The sequence below is a fragment of the Thunnus maccoyii genome, chromosome 23 (genome assembly GCF_910596095.1).
Source record: "Thunnus maccoyii chromosome 23, fThuMac1.1, whole genome shotgun sequence".
Classification (NCBI taxonomy): Eukaryota; Metazoa; Chordata; class Actinopteri; order Scombriformes; family Scombridae; genus Thunnus; species Thunnus maccoyii.
In genome coordinates, this window is record NC_056555.1 from 15262814 (window position 1) to 15278305 (window position 15492).

The following is a 15492-nucleotide window of genomic DNA, read 5'->3' on the forward strand; positions in this document are numbered from 1 at the left end:
AGGAAAGATATGTAATCCCCCCCAACCTGTTCTGAGTCTGCCCCAAATATGCTGATATCGCTAGCAAGAAAAGGACATGGCGGACGGAGTGTTTTGGGAGACCCCTCCTTGACAGTCCTCGAAGGCACCACTACAAAAAACTAAGGAAAAGTAGTTTGTAGTCCAAGACAGATGACGCAAAATGCATCATCTGGTGGATTTTTGCAGCTGGATGAAGAGGGATATTTTAATACAGGAGAGACAGTGAAAATTTTAACATCATTCATATATAGGTACTATCCAGATTGGAACCATAGGAATCAACTTGAAAAATCAGTGAAGACATCCTTTAAGAGACTATTAGGATTATAGGTGGGGACAAATTGTTGTTTGTGTTTTTGAAACTCAAAAAACAGAGCATAATTAATCTATTTATTTATTCAACAGTTTTTACAAAGAAGCAAAAAAAAAAATCAAGTGAATTGAAGGCGTCTGCATCTTGTGTCACATGCTGCATTTACAGCATCACTTTATGTAGGATAATAGCTTTTCCATCTTGCTGATGATCCACTCGTAAGTGAAATTTAATAGACAAATTCAACGAGAACGCCAAATGTAATAAAAAGGGCCACAGAGTGTGTGATTAAATAGACACATGTGGCATTGTCGGTTTCACACACACACACACACACACACAGCATGTACATATGTCACAGGTACCCGCTCACGGACAGGTGGTTGCAAACCCCCGAGGCTGCTGCGGATTCTCATAATTAGCGGATCATTACTGAGGACACGAGCTGCATTCGTGTACACTCGCAGACTGCAACAAATGAGGTTCGCCGCAGGGATTAAGAGTGATGAATGGGATGGCAGCTAGAACAACTGAAGGCCAACTGGGAGGATCAAACACAGAAGTACTATAAAAAAAAAAAATTCTTTAGTTCAATCTGAGATGTAACTTGCATACAAACAACACCCTGTCAATAAAAAAAATTATTATTGTAAATTGGATTTTCCTGAAGCTAGGCAGCAGTCAGGGAGAAAACAAACACACACAGACAAAATAGAGGAAACGGGAACTGGTCACAAGGGGAAAATGGTTTGCTGTGAAATTAATGTTTCCCATACAAAGTTAAGATCTGGGGTTACACTTTTAGTACAATAATAAAGCTTGTGTTTTCACTTAACATTTGCACACTACTATATTTTTTAAAAGGAGACACTTTGAATCGTTGTCTTAACTGTAAGATGGGAGATAAAAGTCAAGCTTCTTTAAGAATGAGCAACTTAAATACCTAAAAAAGTATTTTTGTCACTGAGCCTGTTGAATGGAACACACTGTGGCTTCAGGGCTTTATAGAAACTACACTCAGCTGTTGGCAATGTCACCTAACGAACATGCACCAGACTTCAGGACTGGATCAAACTGATTTTTTTTAAATCATCTTGAAGCTCCATGTCACTCTCATCAGTTTAATTTCACTTTTCTTCTTTTCTTTTCTTTTTTTTAAATTAAGCATTTTAGTGCACTGACAAAATATACAGAGAGGAGAGAGAGAGAGGGAAAAGTAGATTTCTCATTAAAACAGGAAACTGATTCAGTTTCCTAAAACTATATTAAGATTTGGCTCTTTTTCCAAGTTCTATCACTGGACTGTTGACTGACACTGAGATACATGACCTCACCAGTTTCTCATATCTGTTACAAATCTAACAAACACTGACAAAACGAAGGAAAAAGTGAACTGGGTTCAGGGTTAAAAACAGGGAAAGTGATTTAACTTCAAACATATTTGAACAAACTGAATATAGACTGTTTAAATCATAAGCTACACAGTCACATAGAATGATAAAATGAATGAATGATAAAAAAGCTGCGATTCCACCTAAGGAGCTACCAGCTGATTCATGTGCAGGAGCAAACGAAGAATATTTTTATTCTAAATCAACTAATAGTGAATGTAAAAAATTATACTTATAAAAGAAAACCCATGACTTGTGCAACACAGTGCAGGAATACACCATAAGAGGAAATGATGGCTTTACAAAACAAAAAAATACAACACCCAATTCTACTGCTAGCACATGTTGCTGCATGCAAACTTGGATTATGTGAGAATGAATGTCATCAACTTTGTTCCAAGGATTTGATCACACTGGCTCAGTGGCGGCCGTCTTTTCTCAGAGCTGTTGATTAACATTAGCGCTGTTTCTATGTTTGTGCATGGTGCACCAGAGAGGAAAGAGGACAGTGACAGGGGGCCAGCCAAGGACTTCCTTTGTCTAGAGATTGTTACTTAGCGCTCAGAGCATAAAGAAAGGGAGGGAGAGAAACTGAGCTGCCAGCCTGTACTCAGCATGAGACCGAACAAGGTAAAAGAAAAGATTGAAAGTGAGACAAAAAAAAAAAAAAAAAGAGGAACATTTTAAAAAATAATAATCATAAAAAAAAAGCACACAGAATGGCACACAAGCCTACAGATGTGGTGTCAAAGCGATAATTGCTCAATGCATTATTCTTAATTTACATGTTATTTCCTTCCAACCTACAATCCTGTCATCGCGTGAGCTATCGTGAATTCCTCCATTTCCCAGCATTGTTCTGTGTCGGAGAAAGGCGAATGTGTGTTTCTCAGGCTCTGAGTTACAACAAGACGCTGCTGAAGTGGAATTACATCATGCAGTATACAAACCTTTTCCCTTTTTCACTGTACTGTAGTTCCTCAGTGAGCTATTATTTATACAGTGTTTTACAGTCCCAGTACATTGCCAAGTATGATATGATGGTGGAAGGACTCGGGTTACAAGAGCTATAAACATATTGAAATGTAATGATTATCAACATTGAAAGCTTTATTGATGCTGTGTTTATGTTAATGTCTTGATTGTATATAGAATGCAGCAATCTCACGTTACTACAAAGACTCTGTGAAATTCATATAAAAAGTTTTGATTAATTACTGAAACAGAATACATAACATGTCCATCAATGCGTCCATCAAAATCTAACATGTTTTTTTGGAGGGTTCTTTTTCAGTCCTCTCAGACAACAGCACACTATCAAATCCAAACATGGCTAGATACAACCTCACCCAGTTCCCCTCGTGTCCCTTGCCATGTCTCGGGTCTCAATACACTCCGGTGATAAATAATTTAAATATTCAAATCAGCACCAACCACTCATCTCCCTCCCTGTTCCTGCCTGGCGCTGGAGGATGAAAAGAATGCATTAGCCATGAAGATTTGGGAGTGGGCTGTAAGTGCTGGTGTTTGCGCGCGCACGCTTGTGCCTTTGAGGGCTCAAGAAATAAACAGTTACATGCAGGGTGTCTGGTTTTTTTTTGTGTTTTGCGAGTGCGTGCACATGTGTGAGAGTTGTGTGATGGCTTCATTGAGGCCTGTCGCTGCAGCGGGTGCAGATAGAGTGGTCTCCCGTAGTGATTGCTCTTACAGAGCGGGTCTTTTGTATTCAGCCGCCGTATGTGGGGCAGGCAGGCAGGCAGGCAGGCAGGCAGGCAGGCAGGCAGGCAGGCGGCGGGGCACTCTATTCACAATCCTCAAAGTACAGGACGGGTTTGGTCTTTTCAATTTTCTTCTTTTTTTATGGGGAGGGGGTGTAAAATTGGGGGGATTTCCATCAGAGGCTGAAAAGAGACATTAGTGGGTAGGATTTTTTGGGGGCAGGGGGCTGGGGTCCATTTGTGGTGGGGGGTGAGGTCTTCTTTCACCTGTCCACTGCTTTTAGTGTCGAGAAAATTGGCCTTCTTTCAGTGTTTGGGTATGTGTCTTTTCAATATGCAAATGCAGCTCTCCACTGCCTCCCCAACAGTGATCTCACCACCAGTGATTTTCTTTTTCATGAGCTGTAGCTGCCTAGAGATGCTCACTATCGGCCTCTTTTAGTGACAGTAAGCCAAAACGTATTAAATGTGCAAAATATAAAAGGGACAGACTGACATTTGCAGCAGCCAGAATTAAAACAAAAACCAAGAAAAGAGAACATATAACACCAGTTCTAGCGTCATTACACTGGCTACTGTAACACTGAGGATTGATTTTTAAACTCTTTTACTTGTTTATAAGCCCTAAATGGTTTAATAACTTCATACTTCTCTGATTGCTTATCTGAGTATGCTGCAAACTGCTCCCTTAGGTCGTTTAGTGCTGGCTTGCTCAATGTGTCAAAAACGAGTTGCAAAAAGTATGGTGAAGCAGCTTTTTGTTATTATGCACCAAAGGTTTGGAACAAACTCCCATTGCAAATAAGACAAGCAACCTCTGTTGGTAGTTTTAAAAAACAGCTCAAAACTTATTGTTATGATCTTGCTTTTACTTAATTCCACCTTTTTTTTAAAAAAAAAAAAAATTTTATTACTTGATAGTTCTTTTATATTTCTCATACTTGTTTTATACTTTTTATATCTTAAGATTGTTTTTACCATTATCAACTTGTTTTTCTTACTAGTATTATCCTATTTTTTAAAATCTCTTTAGGATTTTATTGTTTTTTTATTTGTACATTGCGTTCCTTGTGCCTCCTGTTTTTAATACCTGTGTTACTGATTTCTATTGTTTCTCTTGTAAAGCACTTTGAGCTGCATTTTATTATAAGAATGGGCCCATATAAATACAGTTTATTACTATTATTTTCTGTACACAGGTGAGGTAAAACCTATAATCTCTTTTTGATTTCCTTTATCAAGTGGGGAATAGAATCAACAAAAATTTGCAGCTGTTTGCATTGTGTTTATATAGAGTGTAGCAAAAAGTCAAGAGGTTGTGATATGTACCACAACAAGCTAGTGAAGCACTGTAAACAGAAACAAGTTCCCACACAGTCTCTACTGAAACTGAAAATGTGATCACTGTTATTAGTCTTTGGAGCCATTTCTAAACTAACTACTGTAAAAAGAAAATTGCCAAACATATCCTTTAATTCAGTTTTTCAGTCTCTATGTTCAGCATATGGAGTAAAATGTCTTCTTCAGTGTGTAGTAGTCATGTAGCTTCAGGATTTTTTTTTTTTTTTTTTCAAAATGTCACCAAAAATCAATTCATCACCTGCAGGTGTCACACCTCTGGTCAGACACAGAGCTGTAGGTGTGTCCCTGTTTCCTTACTTAACATCTTCTTAATATTAAATCTGAGAAAAACAAGATACAGATGTTGTAACCAAAAGTACAGATACAAATCCTATCCACATGCAAGCAGACCCATTTACACATATCTGAAGCCAGTATGTGCAATTCTAAACAACTATAGACAGTAAAAAAACACTCATTCATTGTGGTAATTCAAATCAGAATACCAGCAACACATGATACATCAATTGCATTACCATGCAGTCCTTGAAGATATCCTGATTTCATAAATTCTGAGTATTTCAGAGTGCTCTTTAACACACTAGAGTATACTCAAGTGCATCTGTGTTGGATGTAAATGTCTCTTTCTGTGGACATTACTGCAGAACATTATTGCACTCTTCCAATAAAATCTCCTTGGCCTCTTAACCAAATGCATTAAGTTATTTACCCAACACTCCAGCTTCAGTTTCAGTCATCCCTGCCCCGGTGATTACCCCCCTAATCAACTCTCATGAGGCAGAGAGGCCACGGGGGAGATCTTAACTCTCTCTCAGCCAGAAACTTGAATCACCAGAAACGTCATTCTATAAAACGTCTCGTTTCCTTAATTGCAAAGTTGCTCGTTTCCTTAATTCGTAAAGTTCCGTTTACAGATTCACGATGACATGTTTGCGCACAAACACACACACAGTACATTACAGTCTGTCTCATTGAATAAACCTACCTTATAGTTTAAATGCTCACTTTTTGTGTTTTATTACCAGAGCAGCAATATTAACGGCATTGCAAAACACCACACTTGAGTCTATTTTAAATATTTGGGCTGTCAGCCAGCCTGTCTGTCTGCAGCATGTACACTAGCCAACCCACTCCACTCTAATAAACATCTGCAATATAAACTGCCTTCACTTAATGTAATCAGGACCGGCTGAATTACAACCTTTTGTTGCAGAGTGCATCCTATTGCTCCCTGATAGCAGTAATGAGATGGATAAGCCAATCATCGTAAAAACAGCACTGCTAATGGATACAGGCCTGGACATTATTTCATGCATATCATCACTTCTTTGTTCACTTCCCTTTTTTTCTTCTATTTGATTCCATAATGTTTTTTTTTATACAGTAGCAACCCACTCCCAGCCAACATCCATTCTTTTATCCTAATTTCTAGCACTTATGAAGTTAACATCATTTTATCCCCCCATCTTGTCCATCCATCTTCCTCCCTTCACTTTACTTTTGTTCCTCTCTGCTCATGTCTGTCTTTTTATCTTTACCATTTCCCTTAACTGCGTCTGCTCTCCTTCTGGTACCAAGCGCTTTTTAGTCTGTCCTTGTCTGGCCAAGATCTATTAAATTTCCATCCCCTTACTCTGCAATCTGAGTGTTAATTAAGCACACAGACCGAGAGCTGCGGCAGACAGGCCTATTCACACAATGCTAATCTAGGGCTGGCGCACCGCTGAAGTAAACACACCACTGATGCTGCTGGCTTTGTGCAGGAGTAACAGGAACGCAGATGACTAAGACTCTGTGAGAAGAAAAATCCTCCATACTGAGGAGAAAAAACAAATCTGTATCACAGCAGCGCAGCAGCAAATATACTGAAGTGGAGCCACTGAGGAAGAATATGATTACATAGCAGCCACCTTTGGCAGGTAAAATCTGATTGAATCATCGTTTATCTGCAAAAACATTCTAGTGCATCGAGAAGAGTTACAGAGGATTGTCAAAACAGAGTTAAGGTCCCTTTACAGACTGTGACATGGCAGCGAATTCTAGTCACAATTTTCTTTTTTAAACTTCATTGAAAAGTGGCACTTACAATGTCAAGCCAGCCGGTTCATTCTCTGTCATTTCTGTCTTACTATTGTGAGAATTTTGGTCTAAATTTAGGGGTTTTTGTGTCAATTTGTGACTGGCTGTCACTGAAACAAGCACATTCTAAAGCCCTAAATCGGTTAAACCTCTAATAATTAGTCATTTTTGTCTGAGAAATCCCTAAACAGCTCCTGGTAGGATCCTTTACACTGCACAAACATAAGGATCATAATACATTGGTGAAGAAAATTAGTCTAGAGATGAAACAATTAGTCATTTAGGTGATCAGTTGATCAGCAGAAAACTAATGGCAACTATTTTGATAATCAATTAATCATTCAGGTCTTTTTTTTAAGCAAAAACACCAAATGTTCTATGGTTCCTGCTTCTCAAATAAGAGGATTTGCTGATTTTCTCTGTTTTATATAACTGCGAACTGAATATATTTTATTCTGAAGTTTTTGAGCTGTTAGTCAGACATAAGACATTTGAAGACATCACTTTGGGTTTTATAGGAAATTGTGATGGACATTTATCACATTATTAGACATTATCTGCAGATGTTATTACAAAGGAATAACCCAGACGAATAAAGGGACACAATGAAGAGTGGAGAAGTTATCTAAAGCCTTCCGTCAGTATATTTTCTCTGTACTTCCTGGTTTATCTTTGTAATCTGCAAGAAAGCATTAATTAGGACTTGTCATGCAAAAGTCCATAACAAATGCTCGACGCTTGATTTATTGACAATAAATATAAGAGATTGATTTTACTCAGTTTTTCGGAGTTCTCAAAACAATCAGCATCGGAAAGGGGGGGATGGCTCACATCTCATCTGCTACCAATTATTGATTTCATCTTCATTTAGATTCAGTACTCACAAGCACTAGCAGTGGGATAAGCAGCAGTGTATTAAAAGAGAGGTGGAGGGAGAGAGAGTGTATATGAGTGGGTGGGTGTCAGGGTCCAGATCACCTCCATGTTAATCCAATGCTAAAGGGATTAGAAAGTGATCATAGAGTGCATAGGGTTTCTGAGACATGCACAGAGGTCAGGGGTCATAAAATAATCTGATTAAAGGTCGTGTGTGTGTGTGTGTGTGTGTGTGTGTGCACGCTCAAGGTGCCGCACTCATACTGCGCATGTAGAGTGACAAAATCTGTAATCTATACAATATAGTGTCCTAGATCCATGCCGTGTTGCAGTTGGCAGGAAAACACTGTTCATGGCTTTGTTCCCAGTGAACGCCACAGCTGGCTAGGAATAAAAATCCCATGAATTTCACCTCAATGGTCATTCCAGTAGGGAGTGTATTGTACTGCACCACATGAGGCAACTGAACACGTGGCGATGGTGATCTGGTTTCTTTTGTTTTTCTTTTTTTATCTTAGTGCCCATCCATCACAGTGCAAGGTTGAACAATCATGCGTGAAGCTATTACGCTAGCTGGCTGGGCCTGAGTGATTCATTCATTGGCTGATTATGAGCCGCTATAATCCTGCCAGTATGTGGCCACTGCAGGACAGCAGGTGGGAGATGATAATGATGATGATGATGAAAGAGTAAGATGTTGAGGAGGAGTAAGAGACCTTCATGTGTTAATCTCTGTTCTTCCAACCAACGGAACTTTCTCCTGTTTAAAATGTATTTCTCCTCCTCACTAAATGGTTCTAGACGACTTACAGACGCAGACACTGCATAAAGACGCCAATAAAATATTTTTATCAACACTTTGTATCTGTTTAGTTTGTATATCTGTAGGCTGCTAGGTCAGGAAGTGAGCATTAAGGGTGTATTCAAACATCATACATCAACGACACCACTGGCAGAACAATACCCCTAGCAAAAGTGGCACCACTACTTTCCCACACTCCGTCCCACGCCAAACTGGCACGAATATGGGAGGAGAGGAAAAATGCATAAATGTCCAGATAGCATTCATAAAACTCTGTCATACTGCCAGTGGCCTAGTTGTGAAAGATTTATGCTTAGCTTTGCAGAGGCTCGTCCCTTTCCTGGTGTGTCAGGAAAAAAATGGACATTAATTTGGCAGGTTTTATGCCCAGCTCAGATGCAATTATTTGTTTCTTTCCATCATTTGAAATGTCTGTGTGAACAGTGATAAACTGCTGTTGGATAGTGTTCAACATAGCTGGGCACTGGTGACATGAGAAAGAGAAGGGGAAAAAAACTGGCAAGATTTTCATCTTTTTTTATATATATATATTACTGAGAATAAACCTGAGACACAGAGGATGAAACGTACTTTGTATTCAAGGCACTAACCTACATTTTTTTTTCCTCTCCTGCTCAGTTCGGTGGATCTATCTTTTCATTGATTAAAAATAGCCCATCCTGCAGCTCCCAGCATTCTCCCAGGGGTGCAAAATAACCAGCAAGAAGTTTGGAGGAATTAATAGGCCAATTTAATGACTTATTTTAACTCTTCATGCAGACATTAGTGTGAAAGCACAGCAAATTACACAAAGCAATCTATTTTAGACATACTGTATATTTTTCTAAACAGCTGCAGCTTATACAGCACAAAACCAGTTTTTACATGTATTTTATTTGTTGCTCAAAGATCCGTGCAATGACCATATATGATGTTTACTATGAGCAATCCTTGCTGAGTTTACTAAGGAAGTGTTTAATAAGGTAACTTCTGTGTTTTCCACCCATGGATTTGCCATTCCATTTCACTTCATTCATTGTGTGACATGTTCATTGTAACCAATGCTTTATTGAGGGGGGGGTTATTTTGTCCCAATCAAAAGTAAGTGATCTATACATCCTATTCCATCTCATTTTAGTTAACAGAGATGTAGAGGTTGCTAGAAACCGTTAATTTAATGTTTTTTAGGACAAGCTAAGAAATGATTGAGTTTCAGTGGTTATTCTGTAAGTCATCATCTTACAATAACTTGTGCAGCTGCGCCTATCTCATCGACACTTATAGGCATTTTTGTTGAATTTTTGTTTGATTTTTCATCAGTGTAGCTAGGCAGCTAGCTAGCTATGCAGGAGGATGACATCAACAGTTTTATTCCCGTCTACAAAACTCTGATTGGTCAACTGTTTCTCCAACTGGCTGAAGTGGGCAGCAATGTAGAGGTCCTGACCAACAGTCCACAACCCAACAATATACAGTTTACTATCACAGAGGACTAAAGAAGCCAGAAAATAATAACATTTAAGAAGCAAGAGTATGAGACTTTTAGCATTTTTTCTTAACAGATGACTCAAAGCAATTAATCTGTTATGAAGATAGTTGCTGATTAATCAACTGATCGTTGCAGCTCTAACACAATTTAACATCCTATGTACATTGGGGAGGAGTGACACACAGACTTATTAATACAGAAATAAATTACTCTTTGGATAGTCCTACTAATGCTCCAAAAAGGCAAAGCTGCATATTTTAACTTGATGAAAGACTGAGGATTTGTAATCAAACATTGTTATGGTCTACTCACATCAATATTTGGCCTCAAACCAATAATAAGTATAAGTATTCATGAATTTAATTGCTGTACTTTAGTGAAATCCAGCTGTTTTAACTTCATCACCACGCAGGCCCAACAGTCAATTCATACCTGATTAAGATAAAGTCTCCTCTGCGTCCTCAGTCAGTCCAAGCAGCCAATCAGGAGAAACAGATTGCTTCCGGGGCCCTCAGCTTCAAAGAGGCTGAAACGGTCTCAGCTAAGCGTCAGGAAGTTGGCTCTCTTTCTTTTGTCAGGCCACAGACTTGCTTTCATGTTCCTTGTGAAGCTGGTTTCCTGATTAGCAGAACAGCTAACTCCAAATAGGCCAGGGTCGACTCATTGTACCTAACGTGGATGTGTGGTGTGTACTTGGTCATGACTTTGACCATGACTTTAAATAAATGCTGACTGGGAAAAGAATGACATTTATGCCGGTTTTTATGTTCCCTGAGTCAACATAAAACATTGACCAACTAAGCCAACCTAAATCTTGCAAGTTGTGTTTCTAAAAAGCATCAACTCAAGCCAGTTGAGTTTGGCAGCTGGAAGCCTGACCAATCGGTGAATGGAGAGTGGTCTAAAATATATGAAGTACTGTATTTTGAATTTGTAATATTTTTGGACCCCCATTTCTGAACTTTCAAATATCATGACTGCTTCAATTAGATACTGTCTATCTAAAAATTTTGCACAATTCAACTTCTGTCGATACAAGTTGACAACATTACAAGAATTCCTGTTGCCAGAAAACCCAAATCTCAATATGCAAAACAACATTCATACACTTTGTTTTGTATGGATATATCAAGCACTTGAAGTAATAGTTTGACGTTTTAGGAAATATACTGATTTGCTTTTTTTGCCGACTAATACAACTCTCAGTTCTGTCCGTTAAGTATGGAACTAGAGCCAGGAGGCAATTAGCTTAGCTTAGCTTAGCTTAAGACTGGAAGCAGGTTGCCTCTGTCCAAAGTTCACAAATATGCCTAACAACACCTCTAAAGCTCATTAATGAACACAGTTTATCTCATTAAATTAATCTGTATACAAACAGAAATGTAAAACTGACAAGTTGTGGTGCAGGGAATTAGCTTTTCACAATAGTTTAAGTTTTCCCTGCTACCAGTCTAATCTAACACACAGACATGAGAGTGGTATCAATCATCTCATCTAATTTTCAGCAAGAGAGTGAAAAAGCGCTTTTTCCCAAAATATCGAACTATTCCTTTAATGATGAGCCATATCAATATACACTACAGTTCTTGTGGTTAAAAAATTATGAACCCAGTCATACAGAGTGCGACTCCCTCAGCTATTTTTCAGCAGATTGATTGTCAAGTCTTTATCTCCATCTCAGTGATTGATTGATAACTTCCCATTAGCTGGTACCACAAAATAGAGGTGGTCTGACAAGAATGCCACCACTGCCACCTCAGCTAAAAAGGAGAGCGAGTCCACCACAGCGTTCTCTGACTGATGATGTCAATAAAAGGCTGTGATGAATCTTCTGCCTCACCAAGGGAAGGCTATGGGAAATCAATGGCTAATAAAACTAATGCTATACTCTTCCCTAGGGCATAAATCGAGCAGATGCAGTGAAGGAAAAGACTGGGTTAGGATTTAAGGGGGTAAAACTTCACACCTCAAAAAAGCTGTGATATTAATTGAGTTTTTATATGATGAACATGACAACTTTCAACACAACTGCAGACTCACAGTAAGTCTGTTTGTCCTTGGAGAACAGCAATTTGTCCAAGCAAGCTCGCAGGTAGACCTGCCACATAGCATATTTGTACTTTTAAAAAAAAGCAAAATGCATGAATGCAATCAAATTGAAAAACAAGTTGAGACCGAGGTTTGGGGGAGGGTAACAGTTAGGTTCAACAGCAAATTACAATTTCACACCTCCATGAACACCCCAAAGACCACCAGGAACTCCATGAAACTACTCCTATATGAAGAGGTTGTTTCTTACAGTTTTGTTTCTCCCATATACATTGAGATAGGAGTCCTTAATGTAAAATTTATAGGTATCTAAGTATGTGTCACCCAATAAATCTGCCATATGCCTTCAGTATGGTCCTGTGCCCAACAGCATTCACAGTGAGAAACACATTTAAATGAGCCAATGTCCAGGAGCATTGGATGCTGAGAGTTTTATAGGGTTTTTAAAATCCTTGGCTTTCACACACATCCAGAGCTTATCAGTGAAACAGTGGCCAACTTTAACACCCGCCATCCATCCATTCCACCGGTGGGATCCAGCCAGAATACCACCTCCAGCGTGTTACAAGAAAACAAATGATCAGCCAATCAGTCTGTCCAAATTCTGCATCAGTATGGTCCCAGCAGTTAATTACAGCGTCTGACTATGGACGGGTAATTAGGGTGGTCTCCCCGCGTTGCCTGTATCCACGGTGATAAATGTGATGCTTGATTAAAAACGGACTGAGTGCTGTTCTCTGACTAAGCCAAACAATACATAAATCACGGCTGTGTACAGGCTGGGGATATGAATTAAAATACCAGACAGATGTTGCTGTATCTCAGCTCGCTACTGCAAATACAACATTGTTGCTTCTGCAGCAATTCAAGCAGCGCTCTGCTATTTTACAGGGATCTTAATTTGCTTCTCTCCAATTGTACCATGTACTTACAATATGCAAAAGACCTATCACTTTTGATTCAAAATTCCACCTACCACTTGGGGAAAAAATAAATATTCAGTTTGAAAGGGTGTTTTTGAATTAAACAGTGTATATCAGCCAAAAGGCTGTGGTTTGTAATCCAGCAAGGGACGTTCCTAAAGTGTTTGTTTGACCCTGTTGCCCTGTCGGTAAACTAGGCTAATGTTGTTTTCTTTGCTAATGCTAAATGAAGAAAAATAGAGTGCAGTGCTGAACATCAGATACCAAAGCATCTAAGAAGTAATGTGAGGAAGAATTTTGGATTCAACACCAAAAATGGAAAAACTGTGGATAAAGGTTTGTTGACTTTTGTAAAATATCACACTGCCACTGCCTTACAGTAACATTAGCTTCTCAGTGAAGCAGCAGAGGCACCACAAATGAAAACTTAATTCTACGACATATTGTGTCCAAAATCATTCACTTATTCACTCTTCACTAATATAATGGACACTAGTTTACTCTATAGTGACAGTAAATTGAGTTTTGTGGAAGCAGTTACACTCAGTGTGATTTTCACATCTATAAATGAGTTGTAGGATTGTTAGCATAAAGTAACGTACATGCCAGAATTCTTGGAATTGAAATTTTTGAGGGAACTATAGTGTATATATATTTCACACTCTGTCAGACAGTCAAATAAAATGTTTGACAATAAATTATAGTGCACTATATGGTAAATAGGGTGTGATTTTGGACACAGCCATAGTATAAGATTAGGCTACATGGGTTGCATTAAAATGAATTCAAACTAACTCTGTGTTACCTCTCATTTGTTAACACTTGATTTCTGGAAAAAGGCCTAATGGGTGATCATTTTTCTGTCCAAATATTCTGCCAGGGTTACTCACCTGCACGTGATCATGTCTTTTTTTAGCACCAAGTGCAATCCCTTTTCCCGTACCTCTTTAATTCACTTTACCTTCTGCTTCCTACAATCAATTCCACTGGCCTACTTCCAAAGAGCTGCAGGTATTGGCACAGTGACCTATAAAAACGTGCACCTCCAGCCACCTAGACTCAACATTATGGAAGCCCCCCCCCCTCGCCCCCCGCACACTTGAATTAAAATGGGGGGCTTGAATACCGGGGACAAATCCAGCGCCTGGCATTGATTTTTTTCTCAATAGGGAATAGATGAGCGTTGATGGGTCGTTAAGAGTCGCGGCTTAGAAAGGACTGCCAATGTTCCCTGCTCACTTTTCACCTCAGTCCAGCTGTATAATTTGTATATACATATGCTTAAATTTACACACACACACTCTGCACTCCAGGTGGGGTCACAGTCAACTCACAAAAATACCTCTCAATACCCTCTAAACCCTCTGGTAGCGCAGGCCCACTATCATATATTCACAAGAATCAACAGCATGGCAGACATTGGCAATGTCTACCTGGATCTACTGTCCGCTGCCAAGATAAAAAGTTCCTTTTCTGTAGTCTGCACAGTTGGAATTTGAATTACTGAACTGTTGTACTCCCCTGAAACCTGCTCTGCTATAAAGTAGCGTCCAGGAATGAAGAGTATTTTTGCTGAAGGCTAATCAAATGCAGATATGACGAGTCCCTTTGGGGTACAGGTGTGTTCCATGGAGACAAAACTTCTGTTGAAACTTCAGTGTCCCTTTGAGAAACCAGATCACTTTTGATCTGTTGTGGAGATTATAATGAGGACAACTCTAATTGCTGATGACAAATCACGGAGCCAGTGGAGGATCTGAGCATTGCAGTTCTGCCAAGGGAGCAGCTGGAGGAACAAAGCAGCATTCTGTTTCTGCTCAAAAGCCTTCTGTCTCTGATGAGAAAAAAAAATCACTTTAATGCTCCACCAGAATTGGTTCGTAATCCCATCACAAATTAAAAAATGCAGCTATTTTGAGAATGTAGAGGATTTCTGCCTGTATATTGTATGTAAAGAATGGCTGGAAGTTGTACAGAAAACACAGCAGTGTCACATTCTGCAGGACTGAGGTTTTTTTTCTGCTTTGACAGCTTTCAGCAGTCAGATTCACATGCAGCATTTGTAATGTGCAAGTATGCCGCACTAACAGACCGTACAGCACTGTATCCAATCCGGAATAGGCCCTCCTTTCTTCTGCTGTGACCAGTTGTCACATTCCAGCATTAGCGGGAGAGAAACAGCAGCTATAGAGGGGTACCACAGGGGCCAACCCAAACCAAATCTGTCTTCTTTTCAAGGAACTGTGCTAATTATCTAAGATCTTTTCAAATTCTGATCTGTGATCTGTCGAACACGGCTGGTACAAGGAAGCCATTTGCCTGAACTCGACTTTCACATTGGAACCAATGAAGTCATCCCAAAAAGTACAAACCCCATCCATTTGACCCTTAACGTAGGACAAGGCAAAAGTTGGCTGAAGTGGTTCAAAGGTACTCAAACTTCGGCCACATTTTCATTCAGCTCAAATA

The 15492-nt window shown here is 39.3% G+C and overlaps 1 protein-coding gene across 1 annotated transcript in view; it reads right to left on the reverse strand.

Moving 5' to 3' along the window:
- Window positions 1–15492, reverse strand: part of tmtc2a (transmembrane O-mannosyltransferase targeting cadherins 2a) — a 60899-nt gene that overhangs the window by 31953 nt on the left and 13454 nt on the right. The window lies entirely within an intron of this gene.